We start from the raw sequence: 13,194 nt of genomic DNA, 5'->3' as shown, positions 1-13,194 counted from the left end.
TTGGAAAAAATTAATTGGGTACTCTAAATTTATTTAAAACACAACCTGCATTTATCTAGCACTTTTAATTACCATAGGATGTCCCACAATTCTTCACAGCCAATTTGAGGTGTAGTTGCTGGTGCAGCATAAGAAAAATGGCAGTCAGTTTATGTGAGTATCTCCAACAAAATCAACATGATAATTGTAGTATACGGGTCAGGCACATATTAGTTTAACGTGGGACTGAGTACAGTACCACATCGAGTGATATAAGAGAACGCATGACACACATTTAGGTGTCACTCTAGTGTTGGACAGAGCTATGTGTACAAGAAAGCATGAAAGCAGTTCCTTGCTTGAACCCTTTACTGCATATGCACATAGTTTTTGTAGTTAATAAATACATACAGTTAGGGGTAGCATGGTGGCGCAGAGGTAGCACTGCAGCCTCACGGCGCTGAGGTCCCAGGTTCGATCCCGGCTCTGGGTCACTGTCCGTGTGGAGTTTGCACATTCTCCTTGTGTCTGCGTGGGTTTCACCCCCACAACCCAAAGATGTGCAGGTTAGGTGGATTGAACATGCTAAATTGCCCCTTAATTGGAAAAATGAATTGGGTACTCTAAATTTATAATAAAAATTTTAAAAATACATAGTGTAGCCACTTAAAATGGCTAACTCCCGATTTAAAATGGCGAACGGCAAAGGCTGATGGGAAAGTCAGCCAACAGGACAAAAACGAGCAGCTGCAGGTTGACTGTGTATTTACCTCTGGAAAGGCCAGACAAGATCGATACCAGCAACCATCAGCATAACAAAACACCAGCCATCTGCATACTAATGAGCAATCCCCGGGAACAATGAGCAACATTTAGACACATAAAGCAAAACCAGACTCTTCGGCGCCAGCAGAAGCCTACACAAAAGGAGGTGAACGACCACCTCAAGACCGCCCATCGATCAGGGAACCGCTCCAGCATTGGAGAAAATTGAACCAAGTGATTGGGACAAAGTCCAATCACTTGGAACCAGGTACAAGGTCCGCCCCGAAAGGCGGGAAGCCCTGGGGACTATAAGAATTGAGCCCCAAGTTCACGGCGCTCTCTTCCAGCCCTCTTCCACCTCTCTTCAACCGCTTCCAGCTCTCTTAACTCTTCAACAGCCGCTCAGAAACTGTAAGTCTTACTTCAACGCTCGCTACGAGGTAGCTCCTAGCTACCAATCTGTACCAACTTCGAATCCCGCAGGCTCAGAACCCGAACAAAAGGCCATTCGTTTCCCTGACCTGGTGGGCCAGTTCCAAGTTCAGTATTGGCCTGTTAGCTGTAGAAGTAGCTTAGACATAGAATTTGTACATGAGTAGTGATTACTGTGTAAAATAAATGTGCTTTGATTTAAATCTTACTAAGCGGTGTATTGGATTATTGATCATTACTCGGACTTGAACCATGTGGCGGTATCATAAAGATACCTGGCGACTCAAGAGCAAAGGTGATAAAACAGAGCAATTAAACTAAGGCAAAGTTGGCAACAACAGTTAACCTACTTAAAGATACAAAGACTTCATTAAGACCTGCTGAACAGTATTCAATGTCTACAGCATGGTGGTAGCTCTTGGAAAAACCCAAAATCTCAAAGAACCTGGGGCAGAAATTCAAAACCTAGAAAGTTAAAGGAGTAGCATTCTGACCAGGCCGAAAGCACCTGAAGTGAAGACACAGAGGAAGATCACCTGAAAGAAGCTTGATAGCAGAATCAGAAGCAGAGGGCAGAAGGAAAAAACTCCATTGTGCAGCTGAGGAGGTCCAGTTTGAATACACATGGATGGCACAGTTGAAGGACCAAGCAGGGGTGAGTTAAAATGTTTAAATTTAGGATAAAGCAAGTCCATAGAAACATTTAAATCCTTCAGTGGTCAGAAATTGCTTTTTAAAGATTCCCCAGCCGGTGCCAGAATACATCACGTTTGATTTTGTTCTGAGAGGATAAAACATTCATTAATTCAGAAGAATCATGACTAAAGAATAAGCTTTAAAGACTGTTAAAGGCCAGGCCTCGACACACTTCTAACCTTATAACAAACAGCTGAAACAGAGAAGTCTGCGGCTAGTTGATCCAAACAGCTATTGTTTAAAACTTTTTCAAGCTTGATCGTGAGCGTCATTGCAGCAGGAGCCTGCCAAAATCCACAATCATGGGTAAACCAAGGACTCGGGTTCGATTCACGGGTCTGGTCTCTATCTGTGCGGCATCTGCACATTCTCACCATGTCTGCGTGGACTTCCTCTGGGTGCTCCGGTTTCCTCCCACAAGCCCAAAAGATGTGCTTGTTAGGTGAATTGGACATTCTGAATTCTCCCTCAGTGTACCCGAATAGGTGCCAGAATGTGGCGACTCGGGGATTTTCACAGTAACTTCATTGCAGTGTTCATGTTAGCTTACTTGTGATACTAATAAAGATTGTTATTATTATTAATAAACCCTTTGTTTTCAAACAAGAGGCAGTGCCATTTTGAATTCCAGCAACTTCTTAAAGCTAATTTTTAAAAAACCATGGCAGGGATTCTCCGACCCTCCGCGCTGAAATCGCGTTCGGCATGGGGGCGGAGAATAGGGTCTCAGACCCGCGATTGACGCCGGGACGCAGTTCTCCGTGGACCGAAGAATCGCCGCCAGCCTCACAAGTGACATCGATGCAGCGCCGGTCGAGAGCCGTTAAGAGGCCCCTGCAGCGATTCTCCGCAATCAACCGGCCGAGTTCCCGACAAGTTCCGCCAGCATGGTTCCACCCAGCGGGAGCTCGAACTCGCGGCCACGCTGGCTGTCCTGGTGAGGGTTGGGGGGGGGGATCAGACTCCAGGGGGGGCCTCCACGACGGGCAGGCCCGCGATTGGGGCTACTGATCGGCGGGCCCGCGCGATCCGGGACACACACAACTTCTTCCGTGCCATCCCGCTGAGTGGCTCCACCACGATTGCTTTTTAAAGATTCCCCAGCTGGTGAAGTGATATATTCCACCACGCGGACCCGCGGCTGAAGTGCAGGGCCGTATTGACAGCAGGAGCTGCGGGGCGCACACCGGGGCCCTGCTAGCCCTCTTGAAATCAGAGAATCATTCCGGACTTTTTCCGGCGGACGTGAGGACATAGTCCCATTTTCGGAGAATCCTGGCCCTTGAATCAGAAATATACTCTTCCAAAATTAATTTGGACTTATCCATGGTCCAGGTCAATCACATAATTGAGGACTTTGGAGTAAACGACTCTTGAGATTCATGGCCAGAAATTCTCCAATTTTGGGGATTCTCTTTTCCCACTGGCAGCGCACCCCCACCAAACAGATTTCCCGGCGGCGGGAAATCCTATAGACAAGCGGTGGGAAGAAAGAATCCTGCCAACAACGAAATGAGCACCACCGAGATTGCTGGAGGTCTGGATAAAAAGACAGTAGCTGAACAAATTAACACACTGCTTTATTTGGTAGGTCTCATAGCTAATGACAGCTAGACAAGGAATCAATACATCACCTGTTAGATTTGAAGAAGTTCTGCAATCATTTTATATTTATTTTAACCCACAAAATCCTTTAAAAGGACTAAATTTAATAAACTTGTCCAGCAGACAGGAGAACCTGTTGACTCATTTATTAATGATCCGTACAGGGTAAATATGGAGACATAAAATCTGAACTTATCAGGGATAGAACACTTGCGGGAGTAGTGGAGAACACATGCTGCAGGCGAAGGAAGATCTAACCCTTGAAAAAGCGATCTATATTGTTGGGCAGTCTGAACATCATGTGCAGCACAGATCCATTTTAAGAGAAGAAAGTAAACCATAGTACAGAGGAAACACCAAAGTCCAGTTGGTCAAACAGCACAGAAACAGGAACACTCCAGGATAAGGGAAGCAATTCTGTAACTGGCCAGTAGAGCAGCCATGCCAGCGCTGTGGAGCAAAGCATTCCAACAGATGAGATCAGTGTCCTGCAATTTAATCCCAATACTTTCAATGTAACAGGACTGGACATTTCGGCAAACTGTTCAAGGCCAAAACATCTAAACACACAGAAGACCGAAGATGATTCACGAAGATTCATGAAGTCGAGACTGCACACCATGAGGACACAAAGCCATCCTTCTTGGGTGACGTCAAAGATCCAGAATTTTAATTTGGAATGCAGATAGTTAACAACCATTTCACAAGGGCGGCACAGTGGTTAGCACTGCTACCTCAAGGCACTGAGGACCCGGGTTCGATCCCAGCCCCGGGTCACTGTCCATATGGAGTTTGCACATTCTCCCCATGTCTGCGTGGGTCTCACCCACACAATCCAAAAAGATGTGCAGGGTAGGTGAATTGGCCTTGCTAAATTGCCTCTTAATTGGGGAAAAAAAAAAGAATTGGATACTCTTTAAAAAAAAAAAAAAAAATTTTAAACTGCCATTTTTACAAACATTATACAGGACATGGGAACTAGTATAATAATCATCATTTTATTGTCACAAGTAGGCTTACATTAACACTGCAATGATGTTACTGTGAAAAGCTCCTAGTCGCCACATTCCGGCGCATGTTCGGGTACACGGAGGGAGAATTCAGAATTGATCCTATTGGACAAAAAAAACATACTTGAGAGACTTCTGGCTTTGAACAACAGACAGATAATTCTATGGGTCTGGAGGAATCTACTTCCGGTTAGAGGCATGAATCAGGAACCACTAAGCTATAGTATCAAACAAATCTTCGAGCTGATGTATGCCATTCATAACCAATGTTTTTCGCTCTTGAGCAGGGGTCCCTGTGTAGCCCTGAATCTCCTCAAAATGGCAGAAGAGATAAAGACAACAACTGCCGTAAACTATGCAGAACTGCAACTTCCCTAGAGCTCAAACAAGAAAGTGTATCCTGACTGGATCTTCAGCTTTGAACTGTCTTCTTTCTTTGCAGAGCAGGGTTGTCCATTTTTGTTACTGGTGCCAGAAAGTCTTTGTTGGTCAGACCAGCTAACCACTCAGATGGTTACCAAGAATCCTTCAGCGGAGGATAGACAAGGGAGCAACCAACAACTAGAAGAGCCTCAACCTCTGGCTCCGACGGTTAATGAGGTCAACACTGTAACCAAAGAGTAAGTGCTGCAACTGCCAGCCAGCATGGCAGTGCCACAGATGATGCTGGAACCAACGAGCAACCGTCCATTGCTGATCGCACACCACACAGCCAAACGCAAAGGTAAGGTTAAAAAATACCATATACTCATACTCATAACCGGAATGGCCATCTTCTGTCACAGAAGACATTGCGGCGACCCACAAAATGAAGAGGAAAAAAACATGGTGAAATGCACAATATTTGTCCACTCCGCAAGAAACGGGAAGTAATGACAAACACCTATAACCACACTGCCAAATCGACACAATGGTTCAATATCAAGGAATGGAAAAAAAGAGGATAGAAAGATACCCAGCTGCCTGAACAACCTCCAAATAAAGAATTTATCTGCAACAACAAAGCGTACCACTCCTCAGACAGTAGTGACAATGGGATATGGAAAGGTTATAAGGCCTCCAGACCTCTTGAACTTATGAATTCAGAGGCTTGAAGATGGATATGGGGAAGTAATAATGTAAATACAGGTTGGTGGGATTTTCCAGGCCTGACACCATCAGGCATTGTCGTGGGCAGGATGACAGCTCTCCAAATTTTTCTGTCCTGCCCACGACAATGCCTGCCGAAGTTGCGGCTGGCAAATCCCACCAAGGGAGTAAACTAGAATAACATGAAATACATTGGATAAAGTATTGCAGGGAGGTGCAGTATAACGTTTCTGCACATTTAGGGTTAATGTGGAACTAAATACAGTACTGTCCACATAATAATAATCTTTATTGTCGTAAGTAGGCTTATATTAATACGCCAATGAAGTTACTGTGAAAAGCCCCTAGTCAACACATTCCGGCACCTGTTCGGTTACACAGAGGGAGAATTCAGAATGTCCAATTTACCTAACAGCACGTCTTTCGGGACTTGTGGGAGGAAACCGGAGCAAACCTACGAAGACACAGGGAGAACTTGCAGACTGCACAGACAGTGACCCAAACCAGGAATCGAACCTGGGACCCTTGAGCTGTGAAGCAACAGTGCTAACCATTGTGCTGTGCCACCCATGGTGATGCAAGAGAACACATGATCCACACCTAGGGATCAGTTGAGTCATATACACAAGCAAGCATGGAGACAGCTCCGAGCTTGGACAATTTGCTGTATATAAGTACATAGTTCTTTTAGTTAGGGCGGAACAGTGGTGCCATGGTTAGCACTGCTGCCTTTGGTGCTGAGGACCCGGGTTTGATCCCGGCCTTGGGTCACTGTCTGTGTGGAGTTTGCACATTGTCCCTGTGTCTACGTGGGTTTCATCCCCACAACCCAAAAAGATAGGTGGATTGGCTACACTGAATTGCCCCTTAATTGGAAAAAAATAATTGAGTACTCTAAATGTTTTTTAAAAGTTCTTTTAGTTAATAAGTACATACAGTGAACCTACTCGAGACCACAAAGACTTCATTAGGACCGACAAGAATAATGATTAGAAAATCTGTTTTTGTGATCTCGATTGAGGATTGGCTAGGACACCAGGGATAACTCCTCTGTTCTTCCTTGAAATAGTGCCATGGGATCAATTGACTTTTGGCCACATTCCAAACTTTCCACCCAGCCCCATGCTTGACGATGCCTGCTGCTGGAGGGAGTGGGAAATCCCACCCTTAAGAGTGCGACTTATAACTATAACCTTCTGACTCAATCTCGAGCGTGTGACCAACAAACAGTGGGCGCGATTCTCCACTCCCACGCCGGTTGGGAGAATCGCCTGGGCCGCCAAAATTTCCCGGGACGCCGGTCCGACGCCCTCCCGCGATTCTCCCAAGCAGCGGGAATGGCCCGGTCGAGTTTCGCAGGCCGGAGACTCGCCGGAGACACTGAAAATGGCAATTCTCCGGCACCCCCGCTATTCTGAGGCCCGGATGGGCCGAGCGGCCAGGCCAAAACGGCTGGTTCCTCCCGGCGCCGTCCACACCTGGTCGCTGCAGTCGTGAGCGGTGCGTGAACGCTGGGGGGGGGGGGCGGCCTGCCGGGGGGCGAGAGGGGATCCTACAACGGGGGGTACCTCAGATGTGGGGTGGCCCGCGATCAGTGCCCACCGATCGTCGGGCCGTCCTCTCTGAAGGAGGACCTCCTTCCTTCCGCGGCCCCGCAAGATCCGTTCGCCATCTTCTTGCGGGGCAGACTTAGAGAGGACGGCAACCACGCATGCGCGGGTTGGCGCCAGCCAACCCGTGCATGCGCGGATGACGCCCGTTATGCGGCGCCGGCCGCGTCATCTATGCGGTGCTGCTTTTACGCGGGTGACAAGGCCTGGCGCGTGTAGATGACGTGGCCCCGATCCTGGCCCATTGTCAGGGCCTGAATCGGTCGGGACCAGGGCCGTTTCGCGCTGTCGTGAACCTCGACGGCGTTCACGAAGGCGCGGCCACTTCGGCGTGCGAGTGGAGAATCCTGCCCAGGATGTTTGCCATTTAATCACTCCTGCCTTTCACCCTATCAAAGATTTTTCCCTTTGGTCTTTCCTCCATCCCTTTTCTCTGGCCCTGTTCTTGCTTAATTTCATCCAGTTCTGAAGTAATTCAAGTTTTCGCTTCATAGGTCTTGCCTGACTTGCTGAATGTTTCCAGCACATGTTTTTTTTCACATTTGTAGTATTTTGCTTTTGATAAAGGGGTGGACTAGAAGGAATAATTAGAGAACCTCAAACACAACATTTTAGAAAGTGGTTCAAGGATATTAAATGGTATAGATAAGATAAACTTGGAATATTATTCCAAGGTCAGTTAAGGTCAGTGGGAGCAGAGGAGATTAATTTCTTGTAACATAGATTTAAAATAGAACTTAAAAAAACATATTTATTCGAAAAGGTGATAACATTAAAAAATAATCTACAAGGCAAAGTCATAGAGTCAAAGATATTAAAAGAATGTAAAATGTGGTTGGTTACCAGGCCTAGCAATTTGGAATAAAGGGAGGGGCAACTGATCTTTTCTTACCATTGTCCTAATCTTTATTTTCCTTTGCTCTATCTTCATTAGGGTTTCAGAGAAATCACTTTAAATTTTTGATACGCTGCTTTAAGGAGGGACTGGTTTTAATAGGAAATATAACCTTATTCAACCTGACAACCCCACAAGATCTCTGTGCTTCTCCAATTTTGATATCTTGCTCTACCCTGTTTTTCTTTGTTCCAGGAACAGTACTTTCAGCTGTCCTTGGCCTAAGGTCTGGGGATCCTTCCATAAACCTTCTTGTATCTCTACCTCTTTTTAGCACAGGGCTAAAGAGCTGGCTTTGAAAGCAGACCAAGACAAGCCAGCAAGCAGCACGGTTCAATTCCCGTACCAGCCTCCCTGAACAGGCGCCGGAATGTGGCGACTAGGGGCTTTTCACAGTTACTTCATTTGAAGCCTACTTGTGACAATGAGAGATTTTCATTTCATTTCATTTTTCACATTTAAGCCGCCCCCTGAAGCCTGTCAATTTGAAAAAGCTTTTTGTCACCTGTCCCAATATCACTTTGTGTTTAGTGTAAAATTATGTCTGATAAAGCCTCTTGTAGAGTGTCGAGACGTTGTGCCACATTAAAGGTGCTATATAAATGCAAGTTCTCAATGTTGTTATTCCACAAACAGCCTCTGAAAACCTTTTATTATTGCAAGTGTGTGGATCTGCAGCCAGGCCTGACAAATTGATAACAATCCATGTTTTAGTTTAAAATAGGATCTATTTCTGTGCTTTGTATTCTTCGAATAAACATTGTTGATAAGTTTTAAGTGGTGCTGCACGTTGTGTGCCATTATTACACAGATATATTTATATAAATCAAGAAAATGCTATTTGTGCTGTCAAGCTCATTCCTTCTGAAGATCATTTTTTCTCTCTGGAACTCTATAACTGGTCCCGACAACCACTGAGGTAAATTAAGCAAAGTGCACAATATTTTTCTAATTTTCCATCCCATTAAAAAATTTTTTTTTTCCAATTAAGGGGCAATTTAGCATGGCCAATCCACCTACCCTGCACATCTTTGGGTTCGGGAGGTGAGACCCCATGCAGAAACGGGGAGAATGTGAAAACTCCACACGGACAGTGATTTTCCATCCCATTTTATGTACCCAATGCTATTTGGCTTTCTTGCCACATCATGTTGTTCATTATGTTGCTGCAATAGTACAAAGTCCACAAGTAATTCAATCACCTCTCTTTGTTTTTTATCCTTATAATTTATGATCCTTTATCCTAGCAAATGTTCAACCTGGCTAATTTCAGGAACACGCAAACGGCTTTAAATGAGGAGTCTGTTTCAAATACCATCTGCTCTGCAGGAAATAAAAACCTTCTCATCTCAAACCTTCTGCTTGAGGCTTGTTAATTTTGTACCTGTGCCCTCTAATTTTCTCTTCATAGTTCAAATATACTAATTTTCTCCCATTTAATGTTTCATCCATTTAACATTTAAAACCTACAAAAGATGGAAGTATGTGGAGAAAATTAGCTTAACTTTTCCACAAATCTTATTTGGTCATGTCAAAAAGGAACACGCCTTTCTGTTTAACACACATCATTGAAACAAGCCGTGTGAGAGTAAAACAAGGAAGCAATGAGAGCATACATTTTTGTAAAGTAATTAGTCATAATCCACAGGGGACCATAGGTTCTTCCTTCCTCTGTTCGCGAAAGATAACTGGTTCCCTCTTGTTAAGGGGAAGCCCTGCCCTCAATTACCAGGGGAGTTCATTCTCTGAGGTGAAAGGGGGGGAAATCATATAGAGCACAGTTCTTGGCCCCTAAGGTGTGTCATTAAAAAAATCCATGCCATTAGCATCATTTGGCACCAGATTCCAGCCATTGAGCCAACTGAGCAAATTGAACCCCACAATAAAGGTAAGACAGGAGGAGAAATTGTCTAAGGTATAGTATGCAGAGAACTGACACCTTAACAAACCACAGCATTGATACTACCCTGCACAACAGGTGGGAGAAGGACAGTGGGCTAAAAATGGAAAAATATAAAACGGGAGTCTGACCTGCCATGTATGCACCATTATCTTTTTTTCCCCCACAGTGGTGGATTTTGAACTCTGTATTTGTCCCATTTTTGAGTGGCAGGATACTTCATTATAATATTTAAACCATTTTCGCACAGTGTAGTTGGGAGCCTTTTTCAAATTTTAATGGCTGCAGGTTAGCTTTCCCAAGGCTCAGGAAACCTGGGAACAAAAATAAGGTGGGAAAATATGGACCAAAAGGAGCAGGAGTTTTCCACCCAACTCCTTAAGCAAACTTTCTCACAATCAAGCCCTCTCCTCATTTTCACCACTCTCCAACCTCTGATCTTACCACTCAATTGCCACATACTGACTGTATTCCCTTGCCCTGTCACAGGTAAAACCAGGCCGTTCGCTGGCAGCAGGATTCTCTGATCCTGCCAGCAGTGCATCCCCGCCTGCGAGTTTCCTGCAACAGGGGGTGGTTTCAATGGGAATTCCCATTGACAGTGGCGGGAACAGAGAATCCCGCCGCCAGTGAACGGCGCACAGTAGAGAAACATGCAGCTTGGAGGCCGAAGATTCCTGCCCCCAATCCTTTCTGGTTTCACGACTCCTCCTCAATGAGATCCAGCTGCAGCCTACGAACACTGGTTTTCCCATGTTGCAGCTGGCCAAATCATTAGACGAGGAAAATCGGTTCTTCGGGGTTATCGTCTTTATTTTGGCACAAAAAGTTGCACCAGAATTATCATCCTAAAAAATTGTTTGCTGGGACAGAACCTGAGTATTGCTGAAATAAGAGACGTTGAGCTTTTTATCTTGCACTCATCAGGACACTTTGCAAGAATACCAATGAAAGGGGAAAACACCAATTTATATTGTATGAGAAGAGAGTTCTGGTTCAGGCATGTCAAACATGCGCCCAAGGTCCAGATGCAGCCTTTGAAGCCCATCTATGTTGTCCCCTGGAGCCAGTTTTCAAAATGCCGATCAAACAGGTAGGTTTGAATGAAGGTTCTGCATGGAGCTGCTCCTCCAAATTGTTCCCATGTTTACTGTCATGCACATAATGGGATACAGACAGGCAGTGGCAGACACCCAGTACAGCCAATCAACACACAGGACAGAACACAACCAATCACCAGGCAGAACACTAGAAGGTGGTCTCCCACTATAAAACACAAAGGCATCAACACTCTGCCTCTTTCCATTGGTGACAACTGTAGTGACAGTCAGGGTGTATATATCAGTTAGCACCTTCTACACGTGGCTCAGAGCTAGTTTTGTCTAGTTAGTTATAGTAAGCACGCTTAGATTAGTAGAGTGTCAAACCCACAGTGAACTGTGTGCACTGCTTAACAAGTTCAATAAAGCGTATTGAACTAACATCAAAGTTTGGAGTCTACGTTCAAGTACAACTGCATCCAGTTGCAGTCCGTGTTACCCTAGGGTGATTAACACGACATGGTACAAGTAGTCTACTATCTCGAAGTGGTTTACCTCGAGTGATTCCGGGACGACCAGCAAGTGCCTTCCAGCGGCATGGAGAAGATCCAGGCCCTTCCATAGCTACGGATATCCGGCAATCTCGGCGCCAACTGGCAGGTCAAGCAAAGGTTCCTTCTCTACATTGAGGCCTCAGACCTCAAGGATGCGTCCGATGCCAGAAAAATCACGCTGCTCCTATCAACTGCGGGGGACCAAGCCATCCAGATTTTCAACTCGCTTAATTTTACCGACGGCCAGGACAAGACCAAATTCAAGACCGTTTTGGAGAAGTTCGACAGTCACTATGAAGTCGAAACAAATGAGAACTTTGAGCACTATCTTCCAGCAATGCCTTCAGGGTAAGGATGAACCTTTCCAATCCTTTCTAACTCATCTCCGTATATTAGCGCAGTCCTGCAATTATGGTGCAACCGCTGATTCCATCTTCAGGGATCAGATCGTGTTTGGGGTGCACTCCGATTCCTTGCGGGGGCAACTCCTCAAAATTAAGCACATGACCCTGCCAGTCGCAATCGAGACGTGTATAGTGCATGAACATGCGAGAAATCAGTATTCCCGTTTCAAATCGGCAGAATACAAAAAACTTGCCTCCCATGAGGCAGAGAGTGTACAGGCCATCGCCTGGATACAGCGCCTCAGTATCGATGAAAGCGGTCATTTTGGACGCTTTTCCTGGGGCCCCACGCATGCACAACACGAAGCAGGAGGAACTGACCAGTGAGATGGAACACACCAAATTCTTCACGAAGCTAGATGCATCACGTGGTTTCTGGCAGATACAACTGGACGAGTCCAGCAGGAAGCTCTGCATGTTCAATACACCATTTGGCAGGTACTGTTCTAACCGTATGCCATTCGGCATTGTATCAGCCTCTGAAATCTTCCACAGGATCATGGAGCAGATGATGGAGGGCATTGAGGGTGTGCTTGTCTACGTAGATGATGTAATCATATGGTCCACGACCCCCGAAGAACACATCTCGTCTCAAACAAGTCTTTCGACGTGTCCATGCAAACGGCCTCAAGCTGAACAAGGCCAAGTGCTACTTTGGCATGTCAACCATCAAGTTCTTGGGCAGCCAGACCCAGCAGGGTGTGTGACCAGATTCGGACAAGGTCAAGGCCATTAACGCCATGAAGACCCCGGAAGACAAGAAGACGGTACTACGCTTCCTCGGAATGGTGAACTTCTTGGGAAAATTAATTCCCAACATGGCCTCACATACCACGGCTCTCAGGCATCTGGTGAAGAAGCCCACTGCATTTCAGTGGCTACCCACACATCAAGCAGAGTGGCTCGAGCTCAAAGCAAAGCTCACCACTGCTCCGGTACTAGCGTTTTTTGACCCGGACAGGGAAACAAAAATCTCCACGTACGCAAGTCAGGACGGCATTGGTGTGGTGCTCCTCCAGAGGGATGACTCCTCGTCCTGGGCTCCAGTTGCTTATGCGTCAAGGGCCATGACTCCTACTGAACAGAGGTACGCCCAAATAGAAAGAGTGCCTGGGCCTCCTAACTGGCATTGTAAAGTTCCATGACTACGTCTACGGTCTACCAACATTCACAGTGAAGACTGACCACAGACCCTTGGTCCATATCATTCATAAG

The sequence above is a fragment of the Scyliorhinus torazame genome, chromosome 28, assembly GCF_047496885.1.
Source record: "Scyliorhinus torazame isolate Kashiwa2021f chromosome 28, sScyTor2.1, whole genome shotgun sequence".
NCBI lineage: Eukaryota > Metazoa > Chordata > Chondrichthyes > Carcharhiniformes > Scyliorhinidae > Scyliorhinus > Scyliorhinus torazame.
This window is presented reverse-complemented; position numbering follows the sequence as displayed.